Source organism: Zalophus californianus, chromosome 7 (assembly GCF_009762305.2).
Source record: "Zalophus californianus isolate mZalCal1 chromosome 7, mZalCal1.pri.v2, whole genome shotgun sequence".
Lineage (NCBI taxonomy): Eukaryota > Metazoa > Chordata > Mammalia > Carnivora > Otariidae > Zalophus > Zalophus californianus.
Window position 1 is genome coordinate 88,527,141 of NC_045601.1, and position 13,262 is coordinate 88,540,402.

General features: G+C 38.6%; 1 pseudogene; it reads left to right on the forward strand.

Annotated features, from left to right (window-relative positions):
* The first annotated feature begins 5,438 nt into the window (after window positions 1–5,438).
* On the forward strand, window positions 5,439–5,597 carry LOC113928211 (annotated as a pseudogene).
* Window positions 5,598–13,262: the final 7,665 nt, after the last annotated feature.

Below are 13,262 nucleotides of genomic sequence, written 5' to 3' on the forward strand. Positions count from 1 at the left end.
TTATAGCAATGCCTTTACATTCCTTACTAGACAACTTTATAATATCTTGCTTCTCCAGAGAGTGTATCCTTCTAATCACCACTAAGTGACAAGAGGTAGCCCTCCTATCAATAATTCTCCCACTTTTCATTTTTTTCTCAGTCAACCAAAACTTATATTTTTATATTTTCCATGTTAAGGTGTATATTCTCCTCTGTAACCATAGTAACATTGCCAATGTTCTGTCTATGTTTATTCTAAAATATAATATCCAATATGATTTTGCTCTATAAGTATTACTTAATACAGGATCATGTACTATGATCTATTAATATTTACAAAACTCTCAGGTAAATGACCTTGAATATTCCTAGTGTGATATTCCATTAGATCTCTAATCTGCATTATAAATTTTTCAGAAGATACCATGGTTTTTGTTATCTTTATATTTGGATTTTGCTTTTTTGTAATTTTTCTTTGCCTTTTTATCCCCTTGATATTTGTAATGATTTTCTTTGTGTTTATGTCTTCTTATTCAGTCATATCTTCTGACTGAAGATATGTGCCTAAGATTCTACTCATGCACTTTGGTAGTCTGACTTAGATAGTGCCTAAGATTCTACTCATGTACTTTGGTAGTCTGAATCCTATTTCCCCAAATCACCTTTACTCATGAGTTCTATACTCTGCAGCCAATCTGAAATTACTATTCTCTAGACCTGCTGCACACTTAGGCCCCAAATCTCCCCTTCTCTACTCTAGTCTGACTCCACCTGTTTATTTTTTTTAAGAAATTTTTAATTTTTTTAATGAAAAGGGTGTAATTTAATCTCTACTTACAGGACACCGCAAGACATGAGATTCCACATAAAAATAAGAAACCCACTGAGAGAAGCTTCATACAGTAGGTACCATTTGGAATGGGTCAAGTAGAGTTTCATTGTAAAAAGTGCTACAATAACAAAACACATTTAAAAAGAGTTCTTAGTCGAGAAACAGTAAGACAAACTTATACCAAACTTGGTATACAACAAACAATTTTATGCTTCAGCTGTACAATCAAAAAGTTAAAGTTCCCAGGAATGCCATCCTCAACTTGGAAGGGAGAGCTGTCAGAGGTAGTTTCTGGCACAACATTTTGATCTTCCTCTTCCTCAATAGAGATACTTCTTATTTAAGTTTAATGAAGCTTTGTATACAGACTCATTCTCATAGTTTTGCAGAGCTTCAATTTTGTCCAGACCTCCACATTCGTCAATCATACTAAGTTTCTCAGTTTCACCTAGCTTCTCAGCAGCCTGAAAGATGTTGGAATTGGCATCCAGAATAACTGGAATACTTTTGGTAACTTTTGCAGTTAAGAGGTTCATCAATGGTTCTATTACGCCACAATGAATGAGGTATACAATCTGTTCATCTGTCCCGCCACTTGTATAGTTGTTGACAGCTTCCTTTTGTGTCTTAAAGTCTGCCTTAGAACCCCAGTGAGGGGGACGCCTGGGTGGCTCAGTCGTTAAGCTCTGCCTTTGGCTCAGGTCATGATCCCAGTGTCCTGGGATGGAGCCCTGCATCGGGCTCCCTGCCCAGCGGGAAGCCTGCTTCTCCCTCTCCTACTCCCCCTGCTTGTGTACCCTCTCTCGCTGTGTCTCTCACTCTCTCTGTCAAATAAATAAGTAAAAAATCTTTAAAAAAAAAAAAAAAAAGAACCCCAATGAGGAATGGGACTCATCCATGATTCACAGCTTGCTGTATCTGGTCCTGGTGACCAGCTGTGATATTTGACATTATCCATGTAGCTTCCTTTTGAATATCAGTTTTGGGGGTCATTAGCAGGCTGGGAAAGACAGCAAGTGCTCCTGCATCTATTACACCCTGAGTCTGTTCATCTGTCCCAGTGACAATATTTCCTTTGGCTCTTAGCACAAGAGTCACAATGGTCAACTCAGTAGCTCCTAGAAGCTTCACAAGTTGGGCACAACTTCTGTTTTCACAACCATTTCAATCCATTCATTTGGACCAACAATAAGCATTGTTGCCTTTTGGTGTGGAAATGGCCCAGCAGGTATCTGCTAATACTTCTGGATCATCATGATTCAGGAGATGAACTAAAGTAGGAAGAATCTGCTCAACCTCATCTAACAGGATTCTTGTTGAGACAAAGGTTTGAAAGTGTTCAGTAAGTTTCTGTAAGTAACCACATGCTAAAGATGACATATCAGGAACTTCAAGGAAAGCCAACAGCTGGTCAACTGCCCATACTTGATAATCAAGTCTCAGAAAACCAAACAATCGTGTGCAATGTTTTAGAGCCCATGCAGCTTGTTCACTGATGTGGACATGGGGAGATGCCAACAGAGAAATGAATGCTGGGATAGCACTTCCATCTACCACAACCTTGGTCTGTTCTGATGTCCCAGAAGCAATGTTAGTGAGGGCCCAAGCAGATTCAAACTGAAGGGGACTACAATCAGTTCTGTCCAAGAAGGACACAAATTTTGAAATCAAAGGAGCCTGATTATGTTGTCTGTGGGGGTTGTTTTCCCTAGAAACCAGTTTCCTAGTGGTTTGAGTAGCCTGGAGCTGGCATTCCAAGTGGTTGTTATTTATGCCTTTGACAATGTCATCAACAGACCAACTGACAGTGCCCTGGTTGTTGCGGTTTCCTGCAGTGGACAAGTAGCGTCACCAGGAAATGAGCTTGCATTTCTCCTTTTCAGCATCTGGTCGTCCTTCTTAGCTTTCCTCAGCTCCACATTAACTTCTATTCATTTCTTTACTTGTTCTTGAATCTATTAAGGTGGGCAGTTGGTGAAATAGCATTCTTATTGGTGGACATGGTTAGGAGACAAAGGGAGAGAGCTACACACTGGTTCAGGCTTCCATAGGAGACCGTGAGGGGCATCACAGGCTGCAGGTCAGCTGCCCTCAAAACGTCCACCATGGCTCAGCCCAAAGACGGTGTGCTGACTCCACTTGTTTAAATTAAATTTTAATTTTTAATAAAAATTATTTTTTAATAATTCAAAAAGGACACTGGGGTGCCTGGATGGCTCAGTGAGTTAAGCGTCTGCCTTCAGCTCAGGTCATGATCTCGGGGTCCTGGGATTAAGCCCCTACGTTGGTCTCCCTGCTCAGTGGGGAGCCTGCTTCTCCCTCTCCCTCTGCCTCGCCCCCCTCCTGCTCTCTTTTTCTCTCTCTCTCAAATAAATAAGTAAAATCTTTTTAAAAATGGTATTATTTCCTGTTATCTGAATCTTTTATGTAGCAACCAGTTCCTGCTTTATGTCTGCAAAATCTTTCCAAATATATTGGAAGACATTTACTATAGTCTTTTTTAATGTTATCTTCAATTATCTGTATTAGCTCACTGTCTAGGATCAGATCTTCGGTTTGCATGTATTTGTCCTCTTCTTTAATATTTCCCATGTTTTTTCTTAATACACTGGTAATACATGTTTATTATTCATATTTGTAGTGCAGAAACTGTATGGGAGCATTATGTGCATCGAGAGAACGTCGATTGGCCAGCTAGACTTTAAGGCGTATTGCACATTATTATGCATATTATGGGTGAATTGCATATTATTCCTGGGTATCCCTAAAATCTATATCATCTGCATTGGCTGTAATTATTCTCCCAAGGCCTTTGTTCCATTTCTCAAGAGAATATTCTATCAGTTTTATGCCTCTAAATAACAACTTGTTAGCAACTCAATGTGAAAATGTGGAAGAGGCTTTAGGAGAGAGAAAAAGGATTCTAACTCTTTTTTTAAATGCAGAATTTCAAATGGTCACAGAGAAAAGCATGATGCCACACCTGGGCCCCTGAGACTGAAAACGTCTCTATATATGGTCCCGCTGGACAGTTCAGTTCCTTCTGCAGTTCAAGGACCTGGGAACGCTACATCTTAGGTTTCACAAATCAATATTGTTTATATTCTTAGCATGTTCTAGCAATATATTGAGACATTCCCTATATCATCTTCCTCGTTGTGATTTTACACATTCTTTAATTTTTTACTCTTATTTTATTGTAGCCTCAAAGTAGAGGAAATAGAAAGTTTAATAAGACTTTTCATTTTGGATTTTCAAAGAAGGAAATAATTAGTATCTGGTGGAAAAGTTATCATTACACATTTATGAAGCCTGCTTTTGTTTATTCATATGAATAACTGAACATATATAAATTAAAGTAGCCATACACTCTCCTTTTGAATTATTGTTGTTGCTAAGATTATGTATCATTGAAGTTTACTTGTGATGCAACTAGTTATGTCTTTGTATCCTTGGAAATAAAACAAAGAATTTGTCTTCTAATTACTGGGATCCAGAAAACTTAACATTTAAAGCTTCTTTTTAAATGTAATTCCATTTGGATTTGAATAATATAATTTAAAATTAATATAACAATATTTGCAGATAGCAGAAATTAAAAATAAAAACTATATTTTTTGCTAACAAACCTAATAAATATGAAAAAAAAATTATTTGCTCAAATTTATTTCCTTTGGTCAAGCATTTCCAAAATACATATTTGCTTTTAAGTGTTCTGTGGTTCAGTGTATCTTCAATAATGACATTTCACAACTATGAAGGAATCCTTATCAAGAATCAGGCCTTAATATAATTTCAGTAAAGCTATCAATATACTGTTTAGGTGTTCATCTTACATATGCTTTTTGAATCTGTTTTTCTCTGTATTTGGTCCAGAAATGGAAACTAGTAATTACCTCCAAATAGGGCATTTTTCTCTTGTCTTTTTGCAACACTTATCTTTGTTCTGTGAAAGACATGTTGGGCAAACTTTGAACTAATATCTATTCATGTCTCAGCACTCCACCATGATATGCTGACCTAAGACTGTAAGTGTTAATGTCAAAGAGATTTGTATGCATGTCTTTTCTTTCCTGCTATTTATGAGTATGGCCTAAATTAAATTGATCTTTGAATCATAGTTTTCACAGCTCAAACTTAGGAAAATAATATATACATCATGTATTTTTTTTAAGAATGAAATGACCCAAATTTAAACACAGTACACACAAAATGAATTTTAGTTACTTCTCTTACCTGCCACTGTTTTCTGTCTTTTTTTTTTTAATGTGCTGTTATATCTCCCCATCTCAGTTCTGCCAGTTTTAAAACAAGAAAAACAAAACAAAATTAAATTTACAGCTAGAAGAACCATGTTCAGATTCCAGCACCTTTTATTCACACTGGGAGAGATTGCAACATAGACATGTGGCCTCTTAGATGTTTAAATTTCTCACATATGTGACTTTTTTAAATACCACACCCCCAATGGTTATGAGAAATATATAAAAAAAAAACTTCAATGATAAAGTTTAAAAATGTGTACCTCCATGGTGAACAATAATTTTACTTGCATGCATACTAAGCTCCATAGGAAAAGAATCTTTTCTCTTAAGTAGATTAAAATATTAAATATTATATACATTAGCTTTGTGCAGTGGCAGTATCATAGCCAATGAGGTTTATCCGAGGCGTGATTATTGCTAATTAAATATTATATACATTAGAAATGTTCACATCTTGGGGCACCTGGGTGACTCGGTTGGTTGAGCATCCAACACGTTATTTCAGTTCAGGTCATGATCTCACAGATCATAAGATCGAGCCCCCCAAGGAACTTTGCCCTCAGCGGGGAGTCTGCTTGAAGATTCTCTCCCTCTGTCCCTCATCCCACTTGCTTTCTCTCTCTCTCTAAAGTAAATAATTCTTTAAAAAAGGAGAGAAATGTACACATTTCCTTTTCCCTTAGTGGATTAAAAGTATAAGATATTATATACATTAGAAATGTCCACATTGGGGCGCCTGGGTGGCTCAGTCATTAAGCGTCTGCCTTCAGCTCAGGTCATGGTCCCAGGGTCCTGGGATCCAGCCCTGCATCGGGCTCCCTGCTCGGCGGGAAGCCTGCTTCTCCCTCTCCCACTCCCCCTGCTTGTGTTCCCTCTCTCGCTGTGTCTCTCTCTGTCAAATAAATAAATAAAATCTTAAAAAAGAGAAATGTACACATTATAAGAAAGAAAAACATTCAGAAATACTTCAACTGTTCTTTACAAATGAAATTAAAATTACATCGTACTTTCTCACTCTTTGGTTCATAGAATGCTTTTCCCTTGTGGCCAGTTCCTTTTTGATCTATTATATGTAGTCATGAAAAAAGATATGGATAGTCTGATCTAAAACGTTTTATGCCATAAATAAATAGTTCATTATATCTTAAGCAACTTCTATGTTCTATACTTGTCCTGGATAATGTTCTAAAAAGTTTTCTAGACATATGTATAAGAGGATGGAAAAAAAAAAGACATGGTGCCTATTTTTAAAGATTCTACACTTTATATATATATATATATATATATATATATATATATACACACACACATATATATATGTATGTGTATATATCAGTTGAATTTTTGTTATTTAACAGATTTGGTGGCAGTGGCAGTGGAATTGGAAGCAAACTTCTGATGACATTCAGGGACAGTGAGAAACATAGGAGGCACCCATGAGCCCCCTTTTGAGTTCACTGCCTTTCTTACCATTTTTGAGGGGTGTGGTTAAGTTCCTCTTGGTTCTGAGCTCCATTCTCTTTGTGTTGAGCCCCCGATCTAATTGGGTTTTGAGTCAGTTCCCCATTTGTTTGGAATCACTAGTTCCACAATGGGAAACACTGGTAGTTTGGACCACAGTTCTCCCTTTGTTTGGAAATTCTGGTCCTTGGTTCCATATCCAGACTCCATGAGGGAAACTGCTGGCTGCAGTTCCCCATTTGTTTGCAATCAGGTTGCAGTACCCATTTGTTGAGGTCTGCTGGTTCAATCCATTCCCCAGTCCCAGGTTCCATGGTGGGAATTATTGGATGTGTACACAGGGGCTTCTCTTGGCCAGGATTCAGTAACATCTCTTGGTTACTGCTAAAACATTAAGAAGCACATGTTTATTTTTCTTGTTTTGTGTAGATAAAGGTTAGCTAAAAGAAATGGGATCTTTAAATTCCAAAGAGTAAAGCAGACCATCTTCCGGCACACTTGCTTATTTTGTGTCTAGGAACTACAGTCCTGGAAGCTGTCGATATCTACAAAAATAACAAAATCCTGCTAAAAACAACCTGGAATTATGATGGCCATTGTGGGGCATGTTCCAGTTAGACAACATCATTCATTGAAGAAGCACACTTGAAAGCAAGGGTTCCCAAATTAAATAAACAGACTAGGGTAACTATTTTAACTTATCTGCCAAAGCTTCCAAAAGACTACAAGACTGTAGGATGGCTTCATTAAAAGACTAGTTACAGAAGGCTACTGTAAAGTTAGAGACATAGGAGATAATTAAAACAAAAGACAATAAAACTGATGTGACTCCTACTATTCCCCTTTTCTTTAGGGAGTATTCACATTTTACTAATTCCCAGTCTGACAGGCCTTTCCACTCTGAAGAGACTATTAAACAGTTACCTTTTAAAATCTTTAAAAATAAAACTACCCAAGATTGCTGACAAAACTCCTCATGTATATTTTATCCTTTGGTCAAAGACTGAACTCAGAATCGGAGTTCAAGAATTTCCTAACCCGAGGGAGGATCCCCAGAAGTTATTTTTTGTTTTTTTTTTTAAGAATTTAGAATAATTATTGGGGCCTATGACCCTGGCTGTCAGATTTGTATTAGCTAGTCCACATATTGGTAGTGTTACAGAACCTGGACTGGATCGCCCAATGGAAGAACCAAGCGGCACTCAGAGATCTTGGAGGTTAGGAGGTTTATCTAATGCCAGCAGGCGCAGAGGAGAGTGATCTCCAAAGGTCTGAGCCCTGAGCACAAAAAAAGGGAGCAATTTATACACTTCTGCTTCTGCATACTTGGCACTTTTGGTGCATGACCGAAGCAGGGCAGGGAGAAGAACCTGGAAGAGCCCCGGGGCAAGGACTGGGATTCTGTCGCTGGCTCAGTCAGCCATCTTAGGACACAGATTTTCCTTACCAGTAGGACCTAGTGAAGCCGAAAAACAGATGCAAGAAGCAAAATGGCAAAACCTTGAGGGGGATATTTAAGATGATTCATCTTCAATTGCTCCTTTTACAGATCAGAAAGAGCTTACAAAATAGCAATTGAACTTTTACAGTCCATTCCTAGGGTTTTTCCTGCCCTTACTGATTGATTGGTTTATTATTCAAACACGCAAACAAAAGAAAGATGAATCTGTAGCGGACTTTAAAGCCCATTTGGAAGTCCCCTTCTGATGGCATTCCAGGTTCCATACAATAAATAAGCTCATCAAACTTGCTGTAGCTGTTCTTTTTGTAAATGGAGTATATCCTGAGATTAGTGGATTAATAAAAAGGCAGAAAATAGGATGGGAAGCCAACCCTCTGACTGAACTCATGACCATAGCTGGGCACTTTGAAATGACCTGGAGCAAGTCGCCAAACAAAAATTTGCCAGGCTATTAGCCTCGCAGCCACAACAAAGCCAAGGCAAGAGACCTCAAATAATACGTGGGCCTTTCATTCTGTGCCTTCTTAGAATCCTATCATAAAAACACTGGCTCAAAAATCAACATCTCACTTGTAATCAACTGGAGCACTGGAAAAAAGATTGTCTTCAAAGGTCCTATGCAAATTCTTCAACTTGATTGCCCCCATTTCTACCCCCAAAGTAGCCCCCCCATATAGGTCCCTCCCAGAGTTGACAGGACTCCAAGGGTTTCTCCAGTAAACTACCAGTAATTTCCTTAAACACTCAGGAGGAAATTAAACTTGAAATTAATGGGAAACCTTGGCAAGGATTAGTTGATACTAGATCTATGCTTTCTACTTTAACCCCTGTCTCAGAGGAAAACAAATCCCTTGGAGGAAAAAACAAAACAAAACAAACAAACAAACAAAAAAACAAAAAAAAAGAAGAAGGTTTTTCCATGTTGGGGGTATCTGGTAAAGCTCAGAAAGAATTTCTATTTCAACCAGTACAAATGACTCTGGGACCTTTTATTGAAAAACTTTCCTTTTTGCTCTGAGATACATCCCCTTTCAATCTATTAGGTAGAGATCTCCTTTCTAAAGTTAAAGGACATTTTGCTACCAATGGAGACCTCACCTTAGAATTTCCTGACCAACTTGAGCCTGGTCTTTTATATTCTTTACAATCTGCTTTTGATATAGAAGAAAAAGAATTCCAACAAAAGTCCCTAATTTAATCAAGGTGCCCGGAAATCTGCAGGCTGCTTCTAATACTGACATTGGAAGAATAAAAAGTACAGAGATTATAAAGATTCAACAGATGTGACTAAAACTTTTCCTGAATTGTCTCAATATCTACTAAAGCCTGAGACCATACAAGGCTTCACTCCCATAGTAGAAGACCTAATCACCCAAGGGCCAATCATTCCCTGTACCAGCCCCTGTAATACACTGATCTTGCCAATCCAAAAACCTAATGAGAGGGAATGGCAATCTGTTCAGGGCTTGAGAGTCATTAACAAGATACTTATTTCCCATTTCCTAGTTGTTCCAAACTTGAAGACCCTTTTGTTGCAGGTTCCACCAGACTGAAATCGTTCACTATTATAGACTTCTGATCAGCCTTTTCAGCAACTCCCATAGACCCTAACAGCCAGTATCTATTTTTTTACTTGGAACATTCAACAATATACCTGGACAGTTATGCCTCAAGGGTTCACTGAGGGCCCTTCTTATCTCTCCCAAGTACTTCAGGGAGATTTAAGCACCCTTTAGCTTCCTGAGAAATCAAGCCTTTTACAATATGTAAACAACCTCTTGCTGTGCTCAGTTACCAAAGAGTCCTCCATAAAAAAGTCCTTTTATTTGCTGCAACAGTTAGCTGAAAAGTAACATATGGTCTCTAAAAAAAGGAAAAATTATAATTATCTCTAGACACTGTTCATTACCTAGGTTATAATCTAAGTGCTGAAGGAATCCAGCTATCTCCAAAAAGGTTTCAGCTAATCCAAGAAATGTCCTAGGTCTTCAACTAAGTGACAACTTTGTGGATTTCTGGGTGTGGCTGGTTATTGCAGACTATGGATTTCAATTTTTCTCCACTGGCTTCCCCACTCTGTGAACCAAAGTTTTGGTCCTTGAACCCCTTCTTTGGGAAAATAAACATTAGCAAGTCTTTTTTTAAAGCAAGCACTGCAAGAACTGTCCCAGAGCTACACAACTCCTCAGAACTTCTCACAAACTTTTGTTTGTGCATGAAAGAGATAACCAAGCCCTGGGAATGCTCACACAAGAACATGGTAATAAACATAGACCTGTTGCCTATTAAAGCATACAACTTGATTCAGTTGCTTGTACCTGAACCACTTGTCTTAAGGCTATGGCTGCAGTTAAGAAATTAGTAGGAATCTTGGCGGATTTAACCCTAGCAAATGACATTTCTTTATAAACTCCATATGCTGTACAAAGTCTTCATAACTCTGAATTGACTCAACATTTCTCTGCATGCAGACTAATCTCCTATGAGATCCTTCTGCTTTCATCACCTAATCTACATCTTCAGTGTTGTAGCATTCTTAATTTTGCTACTGTTGCCTCTGCCTGACAAAGGTGAGCCCCATGACTGCCTCCCTTTTGCTATCCCGTTTTCTGACAAGGTATCTTGATTTATGAGACACTCTTTTAACTAACCCTGATTTAATCTTGTTTGTTGATGGGTCATACTGTCGAAATGATAAAGGGAATTTCCAACCTAGTTATGTTATTACTACCCAATATGAACTACTTGCAAAGAGAAACTTCCCACAAGCAGAGCTCCAGGCCCTTACTGGAACCAGTGATCAGAAAGATAAACTGTTAATATTTATACTGTCAGCCAATATGCCTTTGGGCTCATCCATGATTTGGGGATGCTGTCCACACAAAGAGGTTTTCTTACATCCTCTGGAATCCCAATCAAAAACGGACAGCAAGCAAACCTTCCTGCTATGCTCTTAGCTTCTGAAATTGCTGTGATCAAAATTGAAGCTCACACTCAAAGGATTAAACCTGAGTATCAGGGGAATGCCATGTGGATAGAATCCATCTGTTTTGGCAAAAATTAATTCCTCATTGCTAGACTTTTGCCATGTTGATGTCCTTGTAACATGGCAGCAATGTGCTCCTGAATGAGAGAAATTAAGATGGGCAAACACTGGTCCGAAATTATATAAGCAGTTGGGGTTATGGAAGCCCAAGCTAGCTGCTTGGTTTTTCCCAGATCCCTGTTAAACCCCACTTGTTTGTTGTTGTTGTTGTTGTTCTTGTGCTTTTTTTTGGTTTTTTTTGTTTGTTTGTTTGTTTTTGCATTTCTTCACCTACCATCATGCATTTAAGATGACTCAAATTTCGAATAGACATTGGTTAAGGAGACATCTATAAAATTGCAAAAAACAGTCTACCACCCACATCTTACCCAACAGGTCCATAATCCTAGAAAACTACTTTAGTCCCAAACACCTCAGATATCCTCCTTGTGGACCTTCTTAACACCTGCAGCTGGACTTCATTCAACTACCACTTAGTATGGGTTATCAATGTGCATCTGTTATTGTGGGGATATATTTCAGATGGATCGAAGCCTTCCCCTGCCACAATGCTGATGTCCTCACAGTGGCAAAGAAACCATGAGAAAACATGTTTCCTACTTGGGATACAATTTCCAGTGATTGGGACACTCACTTCATGGAACAAATTACCCAAGTCTTTTTTTTTTTTTTTTTTAAGATTTTATTTATTTATTTATTTGAGAGAGTGAGAATGAGAGAGAGAGCACATGAGAGGGGGGAGGATCAGAGGGAGAAGCAGACTCCCTGCTGAGCAGGGAGCCCGATGCGGGACTCGATCTTGGGACTCCAGGATCATGACCTGAGCCAAAGGCAGTCGCTTAACCAACTGTGCCACCCAGGTGCCCACAAATTACCCAAGTCTTAATGAAAATCTTCCAAACTTCTTGAAATTATCATTGTCCCTCTCACCCTCAATCTTCAGGCAAGGCTGAAAGAATTAATGAGATCCTCAAACTAAAAATCTCTAAACTTGCTGAGGGCGCCTGGGTGGCTCAGTTGGTTAAAAATCTCTAAACTTGCTGAAAGTACTGAACTCACTTGGCCTAAGGTATTCTCTCTACTCTTGCTGAATGTTCACAGTCCTACTTTGGGAAACGTAAGATCACTCTACATGAGATAGTCACCAGTAGACCAATGTCTATTGGTATACAAGTTTCTGGTGAGCCCTGTTGTCTCATGCTAATGTGAGCAGAGACTTAAGTCTTTAATGACTTATGCTGCCGCCTGTCATCATGACATTCATGACAGGTTAAAGAAGACTTCCTGAACCTCAGTTGAAAGGACTCTGTTGGTCCTACTCTGGAGCCTATGACTGAGTATTCTCGAAATTCATCAGAGGGAAACAGACCTGGGGCCCTATTAGAAAGGACCTTACCAAGTGCTCCTGACCACTGACACTGCTGAAAAACAAGAAGGTATTGAGCCTTGGGTATGCATCTCACAGCTAAAGAAGGTTCCACCAGATAACTGTTCCTGTAAAGATGCTGGAGACCTTTGAATCAAACTGACAAGGAAGAGAAGTAGCTGACATAGAAGTAGACTGCTTTCACACAAAATGCCAGATCAAGACTTCACACAATCACAAAGCATGAAAACTTTTTTCTTTCTTTCCTTTAGTCCAGTATTGGCCTAGAAAGATAACACTCCCATCTATCTCCCAGACCACTGTTAAGGAGGGTAAAATTTCAGACTGTTGGATTTGTCATCAAGGTATCTAATCTATCCATAATGCTAGAGACCCTCTGGTTCTTCCTGTGACCAAATTCTCTTCTATTTCCAATGTCACCACTATGGTCGACTGTCCTTAGTCTCTTACCAATGCCAATTTTTGCAGCCAGAATATTTAGTGTCTTGTTCTTCCTTTCTCCAATGATAGCTGTACTTACTCAAAAAATACATAAATTTTAGTATTTTTGCAACCCCACATTCCCATGAATATCTAGATTAGATCTTTCCCACCTCACTAAGAGAACTCACAAGCAGTACCCGTATTTGCAAGGTATTTACAACAATTCTTTCATTCGGATTAGGAAATTTTCTTCCTATATATGCTGAAAAATTGACTGGCCCCAGCTTGAAGGATAAACATAGAAATCCCTGCAAATGAACACATTAATATGATATCCTTAATAGGATCATTTGTACCCCAACAGGGTTTGTCTGTGGCGGTGGTCATCATTCTCCTTGGACCTGT